Here is a 19,981-nt window from a genome sequence, read left to right on the forward strand (position 1 = left end):
GTAGTGATGATCTACCAACCATACAGCCTTTACAGCTTGAGTCAAAATGAAAACAAGCAAGACAGAAGTAAAAATCGAACTGTGGGGAATATGCCAAAGGAATGTTAAGTTGGTTAAGTATGTTTGATAGTGTGTTCTGAGGTCAATGTTGATCAACGCCAACACAGACATAAATGCCCCAAAGGGGTCGTGTCTAGAAGCGCCTCGCCAGTCAACAAATCCCACAGAGCTCGACTTTTTCCACTTTTTGACTTAAAACAAAGATTATAAGCACTTTCCGCATAGATTACACAAGTTCACACAGGAAAGCATGGCTAACATTAAATAGTATTAAATACGATTAATAAAGATAACGTAACCACGTAACATGCCTGACTCTAGACAAAGACATAGATAAACTTACAAAAATGCATGTGCAGCACCTTGATCAGAATAGCACTTAGCAGAATAAAGTTGAAGCAACATAACAATAAATTCATCATTTTATTTTTAATGAGTCGCCACTGTCCTCTGGCTGTTAGAATACTCTCCAGTTGTAATGTGATTAATGCAATTGTTTATACTCCCGGCTTGAATGGAATGTATTATTTTTTTAATTCGTAATATATTTAGGACAGCACTATTTTATGTCACCAGATTGTGACGGAAACGTCTAATATGTTGAAATAAAGATTTTAATCTTATAATATTGTCAAGAGCAGAGTGGTTAGCACGTCAGTCTCACATTTCTGAGATAAAGGGTTCGATTCCAGGTCTGGACCTTCCTGTGCGGAGATGGCATGTTCTCCCTGGGCTTGCTTGGGTCTTCTCCTGGTACTACATGGTAGGCTGGTTGAACACTCTAAATTGCCCCTAGGTACGAGTGTGAGCATGAATGGTTGTTTGTCTCCCTGTGCCCTTTGATTGGCTGGCCACCAATTCAGGATGTCCACGAATTCAGATGGGATAGGCTCCGGCACCCCCAACGAACCTTGTGAGGATAAGCGGTACAGAAAATGAATGGAAGAAATGAATATTGTCAAAGCGTGTAAATTATAGATGAGATAACGACATTCAAATGACGTACCGTATTTTTTAGTCTGTAAGTCACACTTTGGCTGGGCCTGCGACTAATATATGTATTTTTTCTCCTCCATTGTCCTTTAAATGTAAGATATTCTGACACAACCCAAGACAATGTAAATCTGGCTGGCCTTCTATGCTGAGAAATTGGGTAAGCTGGCTTTATGCCTCCAAAGTTACACTATAATGGCCAATGTTCATCAATGTATAGTCGGAACATGATTGGCATGTCACACTGCAGCACGACAAGCAGAAATTCTAATACACCAAACTTCCTGTGACGTGGTGATGATGTGTCATATTGGCTGTTGGTATCCCTCATTTCAACGTATTGGCCAAGACAGTCAACGATTCTCCATGTCAAATTAGTCAACAAACAATTTTAGACAATAGAGGGTGAGTTTAAAAGGCATGCTCATTTTGTCCGCGTTCTTTTTATTGAGGAGTTAAACTGCTGTTCCTCCATGTTTGTCAAAAATTGGAATATTTAGTAGGTATATTCTAGTTATACCCATTGATTTACTGAGCCTGAACATTAGTTAAAATGTCTTCTTCTTTGTAGTTTGTCAAAGATTTTTTTTTAAATTTCATTTTCAGTTTTCTTTTTGTGAGCATCATATGGTTACTGCAGGAATAATTGTGTTTTGGAGGGATGAAAATGTTAACACTGGATGGGGCAGATGTGTAGTGCTTTTGTGTGGGTGCATTTAGTATCTAGATATGTAGAATAAGTGGACAGAAGGGTGACAGTACACACAGATGGACAAATGATGGATTCAGCAGTGCAGCAGATGCCAAAAGTGACCCCAACTGCTGCCTTTCATTGAGACCACTGGCTTTGACAAAAAAGCTGGAGTGGCCCTAAACATTAAATACACTTGCTTTTGCTTGAATGTCAAAGGTCACGTTGTCCCCCACTTTTGTTTATCCTCGTGAACCTATTTAACAACAACAAGATATCCAAAGTTACCACCTTTTCTAAAGTTATTTGAACAGAACACTGAAAAAAAAAACTGATTTTAAAAGGAGGCGGATACTCTTAAAAGAAAGGTAGTCCGATAAGCAGTCATGGCTTACACAAGTATGCATTTAAAAAAAAAGTACAGTGATACCTTGGGATACGAGCTAAATGCGTTCCGGGACCGAGCTCGTATGTCAATTTACTCGTATCTCAAATCAATTTCTCCTATAGAACTGAACTAAATACAAATTAATCTGTTCTTACCCACTGAAAAAAACACCAAAAACAGGATATTACAATGGAAAAACATATTTTTATTTGTTCTAGTTCACCACTTACTAAGTAAAAAATACTTATCTAGTGGTTATGATCTTCAATACTAAAATGTGACATTATTCAATACAGAGAGACGGTAGCATTTACTGCGGAGTGCGTGGAGAGAGAGAGAAAGAGAGAGAGAGAGAGAGAGAGAGAGAGAGAGAAGGAGAGAGAAAGAGAGAAAGAGAGAGAGAGAGAGAGAGAGAGAGAGAGAGAGAGAGAGAGAGAGAGAGAGAGAGAGAAAGAAGAGGAGAGACAGCAACGGACTCGTAACATAACATGAATATTTAATTTAAATGAACTTAGATTACTATATACACACTTAAAAACAAGTTTTAATCTTACGTTACACTAAATTTAAACCTTCTTGTGCGATAACCGGGGCAAATATGTTAATGTATTTCACCGCGGTTTACGAGTCGGAACTTCCTGGCTTCTCCATGCCTCTGAACCGAGTGTTCGTTTTTTGAAATTATCGAACTAGCCACGACTCGAACTTGAAAGGTTTCACTGGTGTCTTTTTCATATGCTTGCTTTTTAGATTGCCATTTAGATTTCGCTGGCTTTTTTGCAGTTTATTGACTCGGTCACACTATCTCCAGTAAAAAATGCAACCTGAACCCGGTGCTCGTAGATACCTCTGCGCGAGGGAGATGTGGCGAGAAAGACACAGCGATGTTGTTCTCATAAGCAGCCTTTCGTATACCCGGCCACCCTGACGGCCGCATCGGGAACATCTGGTATGCTCGTATCTCAAATTTGTCTCGTATCTCAAGGCAAAAATTTGCTCGAAATTTTCCTTGTATCTCAAATTTCTCATTTGTCGGGACACTCATATGTCAAGATTTTACTTGCTGTATTTCACTGGCTAAGTCCCATTTTTTGCCAATTTGTCTTACATTCTTCCTCCTGTCAAGTCGTACAACATCAGGAAAATGATCAAGCGCTTCCAATTCATCATAGATATTTTTTTGATTAAAAGTCATTCATGGAGTTTTTGATAGAATATTGTAGATAAGGGCAGCAATTGTTTGGAAGCTCTATTTTTAGGAGCCAAAAGTTACCTGCAAGAGCTGCTTGGCTTGTCCAGAGAAGCATGTTTATTTTCGAAAAGAATTTTGAGGGTGCCCTTTCACCTTGCTTCATCAATTTACTAACCTTGCCTAAGTTACAGATGGTGACCCTATTCTTGTCCTCCCTGATTAACAAGTACACTTACAGATTCTCCAGCAAATCTCAGCCTCTCTCACAGTCCATCTTATTTGGTTGTTATTGGGCGTCGCTGTGAACTCTTGTGAGGTTCTGAATGAGCTTCAGTCAAAGGTAAATTTGATCTGTCAAGTGTGACAATAGTGATGTTTGGGAGCAAGCCAAGGACATGACCTCAGTGCCAATTCACATCCACAACTTGTGGAGTGGACAGTGAGAGAGGGTCATTTACCAACAATGGGATTTTCAGGTCTGGACACTCAGCTCATGGGAGGGCAAATAAAGCCTTCTTTGTGATGTATTGTCGTGAAGCGTGAGTGAAACATGCAAGAAGAAATCTTAAAGTTCTTTAATTTACTAGTTCACTTCAATTTTCTTTTCATTTTAACTAATACAGTAGCCATCATAGAATGGCATTGCATAGCTAAGCACATGGCTGATTTAGAATGAAATGTTGCTGTAAAAAACAAACATTTTATTTAATTATAAAACACAAACAGGTCAGGGCTAATGAAGCAGCAAGAGAAGAATCCAATCTTGAAAGGCAGATGACTATACGGTGGAAGGTGAATGGTGGAGGGTTGCATATGGACTTGATGGACAACTCAACAACTCAGCAAAAGCAGAGCTTTCACTTAAAAATGGTGCCTGGCCTATCTCAAAAGGTCAGAGCCCAGAACACGAGCACACTACATTAATCACGAGAAGCTGTGGCTTACCTTTCTAGTGTTTCAGCTGTGCCGTACAGTTAACCTTAATTATGGCTGATTAGACGGTGTGGAAGATTTAGAGTCTGAGCCATGCAAATGACTGGACATTGATAAAAACACTGTCAACCAAATTAAAAAAGTAACATTTTGGGTAGGATTTACAAGTTTGAGGATTTCATTGGTTTATAAATCGATTCGCAAAGATCTAAATATTGAGATGCAGTATTTGCGTGCATTGTCTGGAAAATAAAAAGTGAGCATGGATAGATTAAATACAGTGGTACCTCGACATACGAGAAATTTGAGATACGAGTAAAATTTCGGGCAAATATTTATAAGAACATCATGGACACTGTCTCTCTCCCCGCAACTCCCTCGTGTAATGTATCTCTGGTCGCAACTCCCTCTTGTAATGTCTCTGCGAGCACTGGGCGGAGCGTTGCATTTTTTCAGTGTTTTTTTTCCCGTTAGTCATTGCGAATGGCGAGGCGATCGTTAATACGAGAGTTATATATACTACTCGTTGGCGAGTGGTCGTGCGTTACCCTATTGTCAGGAAATTTGTGTGCATAATTTTCAGGATATTTTGAAGGGAATACAAACGCAAACTATCATCGATAGGTTGCATCTGAAACTCAGGGTGGAGGCGGGGCAAACAGAGAAGAAAGGTATAAAAATGTAAAACAAAATTAGAATTAATTTTAGTGTAAGGTTAGATTAAACTTATTTTTGAGTGTGTCTGCATCGTAATCCAAGTTCATTTAAATGTTTTTATGTAATCTTACGAGCGTTGCCGTACAAAAAGAATCCCCCCTCTGTCCCTCACTCTCTACCCTCCGCGAAATCCGTCTAATTTTAGTTCTATTAAACACATTAACCTATAACCACTAGTTATTTGATACTTTGTTAATAGATGGTGAATTAGAACAAATTAAACATTTTTTCCAATCCAATATCCTGTTTTTGGTGTTTTTTCAGAGGGTTGGAACTAATTAATTTGTTTTTAGATCATTTCAATGGGAAATGTTCGTTTGAGTTACGAGAAAATCGAAATACGAGGTCAGTCCCGGAACGAATTAAGCTCGTATCTCGAGGTACCACTGTATAGATAAAACCACAAGTATGTACATTAATTTAAACTTTTTTCCACTCTACTGAGCTGTACAAAAACAATTCAAAGTCATGACTTCCATCTTTTATCAGACATCACTTTATCAGTATCTGAAAGTTGTCTGGGTATATAGAAACAATCTGTATAAAAATCTAAATTATGAATAGTACTATCGTTATTTGCACCACTGAGACCACTTCTACTAAAAGCATTGATCGGGCAGGCGTGGGCTTAGTTCTCGCTGGTGGCGGTATGCTTGGGAGTGTGGATGGTGGTTTGTCTCTCTGTGTGCCCTACGACTGACTGGCGACCAGTCTAGGGTGTAGTCTGCCTTTCGCCCGACAACAGCTGGGTTAGATTCCAGCAACCCCCGCAACTCTTTCGAGGATGGGCGGTATGGAAGATGAATGGATGAATGAAAAAACTACTTTTCAAAGCAATTTTGAGAGAAAGGTTTTCACACTAGAAGAATAAGATGCGAGTGCCTGCTTTTTGAAAGCAAAAAAATGCAGATGAACGACCATTTATATATACGCGTTTTCTGCAACTTATTACTACTTTAATTAATGCAATACTGATCCATCCATTCGCTTTACTGATTTCAAATTCATCAATATTGTGAGCCGGACCCTATTCCCATGGTGACTTTGGGCGAAAGGCAAATTACATAAAGAGATGATTGTTGACCATGTGGACACATGTAGACAACCGGCGGCCAGGTGGAGAGTGGTTAGTGTGTACTTCCCAAAATTCTGAGATCGAGGGTTCGATCAGGTTCGGGAGTGCTGGAGCGCATCCCAGCTAACTATGGACACCGGGCACAAGGAGACAGACAACCATTCACGCACACACTTATACCTAGTAGAAACTTAGCGTGTCCATGCATATTTTGGGGATATGGGATGAAACCGGAGTACCCGGAGAAAACCCACGCAAACTCCACATAGGTAGGTCTGAAACTGGGATTTAACCCTCCATCTCAGAACTGTGAGGCCCCTTCTTTGTAATTGCCTCATTATACATTGGTGCCAGATGAAGCAATTTCAGATGGTTTATGATAGGGCCATATTCATTTTGTCTTACAAATAAGGGATAGATTTATGGCTCAAGGCAGTTCTCTGTTCACTGAGTCTTTCGTCCTTTGCTGCACAAACACTTCTGCTGTGTTTACACCCCCGTCCCCCTCACACACACCAGATATGCTACATTTAATTTAATGAAATTGTGCGCATAACTGAAAGATTTATCTAACTTTTTCAAACAAGAGTAACCTCATAACACAAAGTAAACATCAGTAAGAATTTTCAGCATTTACAAATGTTTTTTCTTGCATTGACATTTTATATGTGTAAAAATTTGGAAGTGTGGTTTGTTCAATTTGCCATCAGTTTATTGGATTAAATAGCAAGACAAATATTGGTTATTTATTAATTTTCTGCCAACATTGGAAAATCAAATACACAGTGAATGATTCATTCATTCTTCCATACCGCCCATTCTCGAAAGGGTTGCGGGGGTTGCTGGAGCCTAACCAAGCTGTCTTCGGGCGAACGGCAGACTATACCCTAGACTGGTCACCAGTCAGTCGTAGGGCACACACACACCACCATCCGCACTCCTAATCATACCCCCACCAGTGAGAATTGAGCCCACGCCTGCCCGCATCGAAGTCAGGCGAGTGAACCTCTACACCACGAGGCGGCCTTAAGCCCATGATTAATAATGAAATTTAACAATAATGAGGGTTGCCCGGTGGTTGAGTGGTTAGCGCGTTGGTCTCTCGGCTTTGGGGTCCTGGGTACAAATCCAGGTCAGTCCACCTGTGTGGAGTTTGCATGTTCTCTCAATTGGACACTCTAAATTGGCTCTAGGTACGAGTGTGAGTATCAATGGTTGTCTGTCTCCTTGTGCTCTGTGATCGGCTGGTGGGTGTCCCCCGCCTCTGGCCCGGAGTCAGCTGGTATAGGCTCCAGCACACCCAGCAACCCTAATGAGGATAAAGCGGTATGGAAAAGGAAAAAAAAAGAACCTTCAGCCTACCTGCATGAGGTAATATATTTGATGACTGATTTGATTCTGAAATGCTGGAACTCTATTTGTCAGGTATAAGTCTTTTACAAACAAGGGAAGCTGAGTAACACTTTTTTTTAAAAAAATTAATCATTTACTGGGGTCAGCCAACGAGAGAAACCCCTTGTGTTTGTGCTCTGAATCATGTTACACAAACCTACCACTGTGACACATCCAACACCTTGCACCTATCATTCTGACTTGTCCAACACTGATTGATTTTCTCATTGTAACAATCAACTCATTATTGAATCTTCTTCCACTATGGCTTAACACTTGTGAGTCCATTTAACCAAATCAAATATTCACAGAATAATTGCTGGATTCCTGACTATTTTGGTTTATGTCAATCAACTTTAAATATTCAGCGCAACCTATTTCCAATACGTACTTCTCTTCATTATAGTGCTGAGGCATGCTTTTTAAAAAGCTGAAACTTCATCATATGTCCACCACCCCAACTGCAATTCTTCTGTTTCTATCAGCTTTTAAAAATTAAACAAAAAAACAAAACAAAACAGTGCTCTCACACAATTTTTATGTTTGCTGTAGTCTGACCTCTTTGTGAACTGCAGTAAAGTGAAAGGCACTTTCAGCTGGGGGAGAATCAGATGGCAGTAACCATATGCCTTTCTACTGATACAAAGGTGGGAAAAGGGGGAGGCTGGGGAGCGTGAGGTTTGGGTAGGGTGGAGGTGGGGGTGAGGGGGGTTATTGCATGCTAGGGTGAAAAGGAAAGTGCCATGCTCCATCTTTTTGTGTTGGTAAAGTGGTGGCGGTTAAGGGTCGCAGGTTTGGGAAAGAAGAAAAGGGCGGTTTGCTGGATGTTGTACCCAACATTCGGCTGACTGACTGCTAAGATGGAAGCCCCTTACGGATGAGTGCAATGAGTAAACAACATTCCTTTTTTTCTGTCTGTCTCTCTTTGTCTCCCATTTCAGTTTTTCCTGGACTAGCCTTGTCTATAGAGGAGAAAGAACACCAACAGACCTGTGGCTAAGGCTTAAGGTGCTCTTTTTTCCCTATCCTAACACCTTTCCTTTCGGGTGATGGACTCCCTTTAACAATTAAAAAGTAACATATTTGTCAGAATATAAATTTCATGGAAAAAAGTAAGATGAGGGGAAACCCCGCAAATTAGTCCCACTGGAATCCATAGAGCCTATCCCAGCTGACTTTGGGAGAAAGGTGTACTACACCCTTGACTGGTCGCCAGTCAGCTGTAGGGAAAACAGAGAGGCAGACAACCATTTGTACTCCCAATCACAGCGCAATTGATTTCACACTTGCCTGCACCGAAGTCAGGCAGTGAACTACTACACTATCAGATCTTGGCGGGAATTTTATTAGATCAGAGACCAAGAACAAACTTGAAGGCTGAAATGTGACGAGAGATGTTTTAGTTTACATCTGAATCACCTTTGTCACTGAGATAACATTAACGAAATTGGTAGTTGCATTGGTGCGACCACAATCATAAGGGAGAAGGGTCCAACTCTGGCCTGCAGTACTCGACTTCCATACCCTAAACCTTACCCTACCCCAATCCTAAACTCAACCATCTCTCTTCCCCTCATATTCGGTTATCAGTTTTGACCAAGAAATTTCATATCAGTGCATTCCTACCTTATACATTATTATAATACTAACATGAAGAACATCAGACTGAGTAGGGATTTGTTCATGTAAAATATTAACATTCTTCAGATAGGCATAGCCAAAACAACAAACAGGGACTTGTTTACCAAACACTTGATCTCATTGTAACCACTACCAAATCCATTAGTCTTCATCTTCAGTATCACATCTGAACAATTCCACCAGCTGTGGAAGTTTAGCATACTTCTCTCAACTGTCAATGGGGCTGACGTGCTAACCACTGGAGCCATCAGGTCGCCCTTTCCGATTTCTCTTGTTATGGAAATGTTATGAATTACACAACAAATAGAAAACATCCATTTTTTTATTATATGACCTGAGAACTCAATTACAAGAGAACTGCCTCCAAGAAGCAGCACCATAGATGGGCAACCCCGGCAGAGCGGGATTAACCCTGAACTTTTCCCTGAGTGCTATAACTCACTCTCTTCATATGTGGCTGCTTGCTGTGTTCACTTCTGTATTGGGTTGAATGCAAAGTAGACATTATGACTTAAACAAATTTGTGTTATGACAACTATACAATTTTATTAGAATTACAGAATTGCTCGTCTCAATCAGCCTTGCATAGTCACTTATGGCTCGGCAGAAGTAAAAATGAAGATGTAAATGCTGTTATCATTGACGACAGCCCGAGGCGTATCCGTGGAGATTGGGTAGTACTTTGGTTTCTGTTCACATCCCCAAACTGGTAGGCCAAGCGAACATTGGAAATTGCTGATGAATTGTAATAGAAGTAAATTTCTTTTCTTTTTTAATGTTGTTTTCTTTTTTCTTTTGTCAATTTGTGCCCTGTGGTTGGGTGGTATCCCGTGCATGCTTTACAACTCTGGCCCATAGTCAGCTGAGACTATACAGCATCCATAATCAATCATACGGATATGAGAAACAGATCATGAATGGCTAATTAATTGAATGTTTTTTAGTTGTTATTGTCTTTGTAGATATAAAAAAAAACTGAAATGATATATTAGAGTATATTGTGACATTCTCTGTGGTTGGACAAGTCTTTTTGACGATGTTCACATTGGAATATCCCAATTCAATGATGTTCCCACATATACAAGAGTGTAACGCTGTGTACTAAGAAATGTGAATTGGTAGTTTCAAATGTTTAAAAATGACAGAATTGTGCCCTCTTTACCCTACCCTTAAACTGAATATTAAACAATTATAAACAGAGCCAATGTGTTACAAAGGCATTCGAATGTCCTTAAAAAAGGTCTTCATGAAAACAATAGCAAGCTTTGTGGGCATGTGAAGAGCCAAAGCAACCAAATAAACACAATAAAACTCCATTAAATTCAAGCCTCACTACATTTATCCCTCATCTTTCTCATTCTTCACGCACATGTTGTATTTATTGTGGAATTTACTTAGTGACTATAATAAAAGTAGATATAGTATACATGAGAATATTATTAAAGCCCTTGTCAATTCAATTTTACTCATCATAGTTTGGAAATATCGTGGACTTGGGAATGGAAAATTTGTGTTATTCAGCTGTTAGTCAGATGGTTGTTTTCAAATAAATCACTTCGAGAAAATCCGTTTCTAATTTTCAAACCATCTGTTAATTTGCGGAGAACGGTTTATAAAATGTTGAAATATGTGCCACAATAAATATATTGGAATGGTTTTAGTTTGAACTGAAATCAAAGTTTTTTCCAAGAAATATTTTTATGATATGTCACTACTAATATTCAATTTGGTTAGTGACTCACTCGAGGGATGTGTGTCAATTTATTTCTTGTTGCTGTTTGCATTGCTTAATTTGAACCAACTGCTCAGTCATCATTCTTTTAAAAAATGACTGCTATTCTATGCTGTAATTGGCTGGCCACCAACTCAGGGTGTCCCCTGCCTGATCTCGGATAGGCTCCAGCACCCCTGTGGCACTTGTGAGGATAGGCAGTACAGAAAATGAATGAATGAATGCTATTTTATGAGGTCTAAAATATTTTTATTAACATTTAATTGACTAGCATTAGTCTTTATGAATTGTATGGGTTCTTTACAGATAACTCTTGAATGATGGCACTGCCAAAAGCATAATGAATATTCTCAAAGAGGCAAATCCCAATCATGCATTGTACAATGACCTACGTGCTTTTCATTGTCTCCTATAGTTAACACCCAGTGCACAAAAAGTAAAAGTGAAGGAGTGAATCCCTGACAGCTGCGGCCATCCATCAATCTATCCGTACGTCTATCCATCCATGGACAGTTCAGAAACAAAAATAAAAAGTTATGCTATATGTACGTTAAGCCTTGATTTTGGTAATAACTTCTTGTCAGCTCTTCTTCTTGTCATTTTTATTGTGGTGAAACTTGGAAGATGCACATAAACCACAACATTTGGGTTTGGACCTGTAAGTGTTTATGTGAAGTTGAGATTTGCAAAGTTGCCAGTTTCTAATAGTGTAGGATTTTTTAAAAAATATTATTCATCTTGTCTTTGTTTTATATATATATATATATATATATATATATATATATATATATATATATATATATATATATATATATATATATATATATATATATATATATATATATATATATATCTCCAATGTCGCCTCCTGATTGGTTATAGTTTTGTTCATTGTGACAGTGGCTCTGCATCTTAGATGTCTTAATTGTTGACCCCACTCATCTTTGTCTCAGTCTTAGTTAGAAATAATTTAACATTCACAATTGACCATTGTCCAACCTGATCCTTTTCCAAGCTGATCTGGGAAAGTAATTGCTCTTTTAACACACTTTAACCAAAGGATAATCTGTCAAAATAATCTTTTAGAGTCGTTAGATGCTATCCAAGATGGAATGTGCTAAAGGGTCTTAAAAAAATCTTGGGAAAATCCTTCTAAAACAGAAATTGTGGGAATTTGTCAATACATACACATTACCTAACATCTTTAACTGATTAGCTGACCTAATGCTGCACTATACAGTGAGTAATCTGTGTGTGTGATCACAGGAGATTTAGGGAGCCACCATGTTTGGAAGGAAGAGAGGACATACCGGAAGAATGTTTTTTAAAGAAGTAACATTAATCCATTCCTCTTGGTGTTCTTTAAAGAGTAGCAGCAGCTATGACAGGCTAAATGTTTCCAGAAATGTCACATTTCCACAAAATCTAAAAAGCCGCTTGCAGGCGCTCATCCTTTGATGTTTGAAAATGCGTTAGAGATCCGATGATAAAGAGACGATGGTTGAAGTTGGAGAGGAAAGGGGTTGGGGTGGAGGGGCTTGGCAAAAGCCTGCTGATGGAACAGACTCCACCACTCCGACCAGTTGGCCGATGAATCCAGATACTTTCACAAATGACTTTCCTTCTTACTAACTCTGGGTAGTTTAAAGTACAACATGAAATCAAGATCCTTCAGACATCCAAGATTGCAAGGTTAAAGCCCTGAATCTCATTAATCTCGGGCAAAGTAGTGCATCCGCTTCCATTGATTCTGCGCATATTGGCCCTTGAAACACACACCCACTCTTAGAAAGATATTAAACAGATGCTGTAGAGCTGCTGTGAACTATTAAGTGAGCGAGATGTTGCTCATCACGTTGGATCAGAGCGGAGCTGGACGCAGCAGGTACATTTACCACCGCATTTCCTCTTTAAAATCAAAGTGCCTTCCTGGGAAATTCTATGGTGTCTTTTGTTATGAACATTATCCCTATTTGAATATTTAAGATCTGAAAGTACTTCTAAAGGTACAGTTTTGTGATGGGGTGGTTGTAAACGGTAACTCATATTCATTCAATTTCTGGGCTGCTTGTCCTCACAAGGGTTGCGGGGGGTCCTGAAGACTATACCAGCTAACTACGGGCACCAGGTGGGGGACATCCTGAATCGGTAGCCAGCCAATCGCAGGGCACAAAGAGATGAACAACCATTCATGTTAAGGGCAATCTAGAGTGTTTAACCAGCCTACCATGCATATTTTTGGGATTTGGGAGGAACCTGGTGTACCCGGATAAAACCCACGCAAGAATGCAAACTCCACATCGTGAGGACCAACCTGAGATCGAATCCTGGACGCCAGAAATGTTAGGCCGGTGTGCTGAACACTTGGCTCCCAGGCCGCCTTAATTAAAGTACAAATGATAATTCTCAGGGTTATATGGGGCAGCCCGGTGGATGAGTGCTTTGCGTGTTGGAATCACAGTTCAGAGATCGAGGGTTCAAATCCACATTTGGTCCTTCCTGTGCGGAGTTTGCATGTTCTCCCTGAAATAGAGTGGGTTTTCTCTGGGTAGTCCAGTTTCCTCTCATATCTTGTTGAACACTCTAAATTGCCCCTAGGTATGAGTGTGAGCGTGAATGGTTGTCCGTTTCCTTGTGCCCGGCGATGGTTAGCTACCAATTCAAGGTGCCCCCCACCTCGTGCCTACTATATTGGATGAGAAAGGCAGCAGCACCCCCTGCGACCCTTGTGAGGATAAGCGGTACGGAAAATGAATGAAAAATAGCCAACATGGTTGGCTTGCTACTTAAGGGCCAACTGTTGTTTTGGAGTCAACACCAATAATGATAACAACAAACATCGACTATTTGTTAATGCTTACCCTCATTATGGACATTCATTTATTCTCATTGAGCAATGAAATTGAAAGCAAAATTAAAAAAACTGTCAAAAAAAGCTGAGTTATATGACAGTGGAAAAGAACGAAGAAGATGCATATGACGACATGCCAGGTTGGTCAATAAAGGAGCATAAGATCTTTGCAAGATGCCAAGACAGATATAAAGAAGGTATGCTACAGGTTAGGGAGATTTAAGATAGAGATATAAAGTAATGGATTGACAAGAAGTTGGAAAATTGGTATGCTCGTAACCCCCAATTTCCACCTCCTTCCTTCATTTTTAAAAATTAATAGGCTGCCTCTGACAGCAAAAGATGAAAGATCACTGGCAGCTCTGCCAGTCAAAATGGATTAAACGTCTTACGCCATCAATGGCATGAGCATCATGAGGATTCACAGCAAGACCTTCTGGTTTAAATGATTTGGATGTCTATCCTTGTCAATGGCAGGCAATGAGTTAGGTTAATGATATGTGCATGGCAATGGGAACTAAGGTGAATTAAAGTTGATGCGCTATCCGGTAAAGTTATGGAAAAATGCAGATCAGAAGTAATATATGGTTTCTTATCTAGGGAGAGTATTGCAGAGGTATTATTTGTAAAATGTATTATTTGTAAAATGTTAGAAGGTATTGCATGGTGCTGTTTCACTCTGGAGAAGGCAGGCTATCCACCGAAGAGCCATCTTGAAGCGTTAACGAGTCTGGAGTGATTAACTGGCTATTAAAGTATGTCAGAAGAGTGTAGGAGTTGTAACAGTGCCACAGGACAGTGGTGGGATGTGCAGTGGGTGTGGCAGAGATGTGCAGAGTGTAGCAGAGGTGTTTCTTGTTTACAAGAGGTGTTTCTTGTTTACAGAGGTGGGACTGTGTTAAGGATCAATTCTGACGTCTTTACTTTTTGCGATACTGATAGATAAGATGCCAGATGATTTTATACTGGAATCTCTACGGATCATGATCTTTATAGATACAGAGTAATCTTTAATGAATGCAGGGATCAGGAGGAGGAATATTTAGGAAGATGTAGACTTGGGCCATCAATGTTCTCCTCGTATAGGCTGATAACCATCAAAATGTTGAAGCTGCAGTTATATGAAACAAAACACACCTGTGCTCTCTTTGGTCTTCTTTCATAGCACGTGACGTGCTTCCAGTCTTCTCCTCTCATTCTCTTTTATATGATTGACAATGTCCTTTTTGCAGCCAAGAGCAGAGGCCAAATGACAACATTAGAAGTTGATGAATGTGCTACTTAAATTCATTCAAATTTGAAACGCTTGAAAATGTATTACTCATTGGAGGCCATTGACCGCAATAGATGTCCGATCCAATTGAAATATGAGCTTGAATGATTATGCTTCTGAGCCATTGGTGGAGATAGACGTCCAATGCATTTGGAATTGGGATGAGCTCACAGTGAAAGATCTCAGTAAACAATCTCAAATGATTATTTTTTTTTTAAAATGGGAAAGTTTCATTTCTAATACAGAAAAAGTATAAATCACCTGGCATGTCTGTTATGATTCGTAAGGACCGAGTTTGCGGAGCCAATGGTGGATGATCATGAATTTGTGGAAAGGTTGACCATTCGTGATTTACAGCCATGCTGATAGTCAGAAGCCTGTTCCTCTTCCTCTTCACACCAAGGTTATACTTTGCGCAGTCAGCAGGCTGTTCTCTAACTGGCACTTCTTGTTTAGTGGGAAAATTCAAGGGTGAAATTGAGAAAAAGAAAAAATTGGATGTAGGCCATTTTTACTGCTGCTTTTATCAGCCCTCAAATCTATTAATAAAGCATTTTAAGTCATAAAGACACAAAATGAATGTAAAATAAATGACTATTCTTGTTTTTAAAGTACAAAGCCTTTGCCAGGTACATAATGTATTTAGTCAGGGTTTTTGTTAATGTTTCAAAATACCAAAACTACCAATAGATATTTGATTAGAAAAACAGGTTGATCAGATGATTAAAAAACAATTTAGAAAGATTGTTTTTTTTCCAATTACAGACCAAAAAAAGGAATCTGGTGTGAATTTGGTGGAATATAGTCTGGACAAACTTCATCAGAATTTCCTGTGGCATGCACCCGAATAAAAGTTTAGCAGATGCCACACCTGCACAAACCACACAAAATGTACCAGTGTTTTAACTTCACTAGGCCTCTTCAAACTCAGTAGGATTTCCCTTGCATGAAGCAATGGTTTGTTCCTGTCTAAAGAGGAAAGCCCCTTGATAGTCATTATATACAGACTGTCATGACATTTTGGCTTCAGACCTTGGACTCAAACTCAACTTCAGTGCATCTGTGCTGGAGACTTTTCTGTTTAGTCTGGATGCAACATTCCACTGGACTGGGACATTTTGAAATTTGCCCGTTAATAAAACAACATGACATCCTTCAGAATCTGAAGCTTGTCTAAAAATTGCACACTTGAGTTGTTCGCAGAACTGTTCAGAAGGAGATAGCAGAACGGGGCATTGCCCCCATTCATCTATGTCGATAAATCCATGAATTTACAGACATCAAATTTATGAGGCTCTGGCCAGAATGCCAACATTATCCAATAACAGCAAGTTGGCCAAATAAAATGGCCCAACAATTTATGATTCACTAGCCTCATAGGAACAACCATTAAAGTTTGGCATGCTGTGTCTGCCATCCTAAAGAGATTTTATCACCTGTCTCTGTGTACTTTCAAACATGTATTGAACATCTGCTTAGAATGAGATCTTACATTTTTCAACATACTCCAAGTAATGCAAAAACTCCCACAGCCGCTTCTTATTCTGCCTTAAAAATGAAACAAGTAATCATTAAGTCTTGCAACCTCTGCTTCAAAAGAAGGTGATCTACGCTATTTGAAATCAATAACAGACCCCCCTCTCCGCCGAACAGAAATTAGTGGCAGGTTGTTGGCTGATTTATTATCCTTATATACTACTGTGTATACTTAAGTTGTCCCAGAAAACATGTGACTAGAATATACAGCTCCGTTCACTCTTTTTTTGTACACAGCCCACATTGTGCTCCTCAACAATCATACCCTGGGCAATGTCATTTGAGGTGGGAAACCCTACAGGAGGGCAAGAAGTTAGTTTGGGAGGGGCGAGGGGAGGGTAGCGACTCATGGGGGAGTTGGGAATTAGTCCTTAGCCAGATACAAGGCTAAATAAATAAACCCGGAAACATTAAAATCCCCTTTCCCCTTCACCTTTGAACTTTTGCCTTAGATTGTGTAAACATACACTGAGACGTTTCTGCCTAGCTTGTCATGTCACCATGTTACACTCGCCAAAAAACAAACTCTTCCATCCTTCTAAATGTAAATTGTGCACTCATATTTCTCCCTGTGAGGAGTACGTACACTGACTCAGGAGTTAAAGCAACATTTTTGGGTTTCTTTCTTAAAGTTTTGGTGACTTTCACTTCAAAACAAGTCATTACAACTTTGACATACTTTGCATTACAGTAATCCCTCGAATATCGCGGTTAATGTAGACCAGACATGGCCCATAAACAAAAAAACGCGAAGTAGGATCACCCCCATTATTACTATCACAATACATGTTTTCGCGCCAATACATAAATACAAGTACACAATTACAATTGTCAAAAAGTGTATATTTATTAAATGTTACAGCTATAAGCATATCAAAAGACTGTAATGTATTGATATCTAAATATAATGTATATATATAAAAATTTACATACTTTAAATACTTTACTCACAGTGAAAATAGTTCGTCTCTGCTTGATGTAAATCCCAAAAACCAGGTTAATGGGAGTTTTTCATGGATTTCTCTGCTTATTTCACCAGGAAAATGTCAAGCCACATTCTGTGGGTGTTACAATACCATAACTTTGTGGCAACAGAGTGAAAGTACTAGACTTGTATGCTATTGAAAATGTGTGTCGCATTATCAAGCACAAAATATAACAAAGGAGACCTGGCCCATAGCGCAACTGAACGTTTACATTAAACAAGAATAGAAAATAGTTTTGCCATACAGAGTCAAATGCTTATTGTATGTTGTTCATCTATAATGGGTTTAGTGCTTGTACTTGTATAAAAAACACTTGGGTCCCTGGAGTGCGTGGCCATTGATCAAGTTTGAAATTAAACAACCAAGAAATACTTTTATGAGCTCTCCTCAAGCCGTTTGGGCTTTCTTTTTCTTCTTTCACCCCACTAATAATAGCGTGGACTCCTTAGCAACACACTAGCAAAGCCCCACTTTGTGTTGTCTGAGCAGTAGCTGGGTTGAGGTTGTGAAGTGGGTCACATAAGAGCCCTCCAAACTAAGTAAATGTATTCTTTATTGCAATTTAACTTAATCTAATGCTTTTGCAAGTCAACTTCATATGATGTTATCATTAAATTATAAGTGATAGTTATATTCTGATGACCCGATGGGGCGAGTGGTTTCCGCATCGCCCTCACAGCTCTGGGTCCTGAGTTCAAATCCAGGTCATGTCAGGGTTTGTGTGGAGTTTGCATGTTCTCGCTGGGCCTGTGTGGGTTTCCTCCGGGTACTCTGTTTTCGCCCCACATTCCAAAAACATGCATGGTTGGCTGATTGGACACTCAGAATTGCCTCTAGGTATGGGTGTGTGTGCATGGTTGTCCGTCTCCTTGTTCCCTGCGATCGGCTGGTCACCGATTCAGGGTGTCCCCCGCCTCTGGCCCAAAGTCTGCTGGGATAGGCTCCAGCACTCACCGCGACCCTAGTGAGGATAGAGCGGTTCAGAAAATGAGAGAGAGTTATATTCTGTATAAACCTACAGTATATTTCTGATGTTATATTATAATTTCTTTATTATTAATTGACCTTATTTAAACAGGTCATCATCAGTTTTTAACAAGTGGAGCATTGAAAAGTTCCTCTGTGCTTAAGTCACAGTAATAAGAAGAGTAGAGGTGTTTATTTTTTATTTTTTTTATAAATAACAAGGCGCAAAGTAAAGCCGCATGTATTTATATAGCCCTTAATCACAAAAAAGTCTCAAAGGGCTTCAACGGCCCACTGCTGACAAACAATTTCGACATCCTCTGTTTTGAAGCCCTAAAAGGACAAGGAAAAACAACTCCAAAGGGGAAAATTGGAAATCTTGAGAAGGGCCATACATGTGAGATGGCCAGGCATCAATAAATGTCGAGTCAGCAACACTTAATAAATTGAATGGTGACGTACAATGATATTAAAAACAATGTGATGGTCCGTTCGGTGTGATGAGGAAACACTTCTTTCAAATCCAGTGTAAATAATGTCACAAAAAGTAAATGTTCATTAAAGGTGACACCTAAATTATTATATTTTCATTTTTTTGTGACCAAATGTTGATATGACATGTAGTGAGTCTTTGCATGTGATTTTGTGCTTTGGTTAGTATAAGTCTGAGCTTTGTTATCTTGCTATACTTTGGCTACAGTCTTCTAATTTTTGGATTTTTTGACTTGGCAGTTGGAGCCCAGAGGTAGACAGCAGGGCTTCCATACTTTGTTTCCTGTAAAAAACATACCTCACCACTCCACACCCTAATTAAAGTGAAGGCCATGGCCAAGATCCCTATAAAATCATGCAAGACTATAGCGGTTTCCTGGTGGTTTGACCTTTTCATGTCCCTTGTTTCTCAACAAAAGAACTTCCTTGTATGTAGAATGTGATTTTTTTTACGAACATACTCAGTACTAAGCACTTTATTTTACGTAATAACTTGATAACCAGAGATTACACTTCCTGTCCCTTTAACTTGTATAAAAAAATGATGAGCTCACAAGCAATACAAGAAAACACATGGCGTCTCCTGGAAGTAGCCTAAATCCTTTGGCTGAAAGTACAAACTTTCTTCCGATATCAGTGTCAATGTTTGCATGTGTGAGTCTGGGAATGTGTGATTGTGTTGGCGCTGAGTTATAGTAAGCCAGAGACATGATAAAGAAACAGACTGATTATATGCATCGCTGCCAACACTGAGAGGTAGTAATGAACACATTTTCTAAAACATACTTATTTCCACAAACAGCCATGTAAACATCAACCTCATTGAACAGTTTTTAGTGTCCAAAGATGATAATTATGGTAACACTGTTATGCGCAAGTACAATCTCTAAATGCCTGCTCAATAAAAAAATGTAATAATAAAGGACAAACATGGTTGAATTATACAATACTAAGAGACATATATTTTTTACATCTGACCACCAGAGCCATGTTTTAACACACCTCAGTGAATATTTACATGATTAAGTCCAGACTATTTTTTTCCATTAATTCAGGAATCGTT

The sequence above is a fragment of the Stigmatopora argus genome, chromosome 4 (assembly GCF_051989625.1).
Source record: "Stigmatopora argus isolate UIUO_Sarg chromosome 4, RoL_Sarg_1.0, whole genome shotgun sequence".
NCBI classification, from domain to species: Eukaryota; Metazoa; Chordata; class Actinopteri; order Syngnathiformes; family Syngnathidae; genus Stigmatopora; species Stigmatopora argus.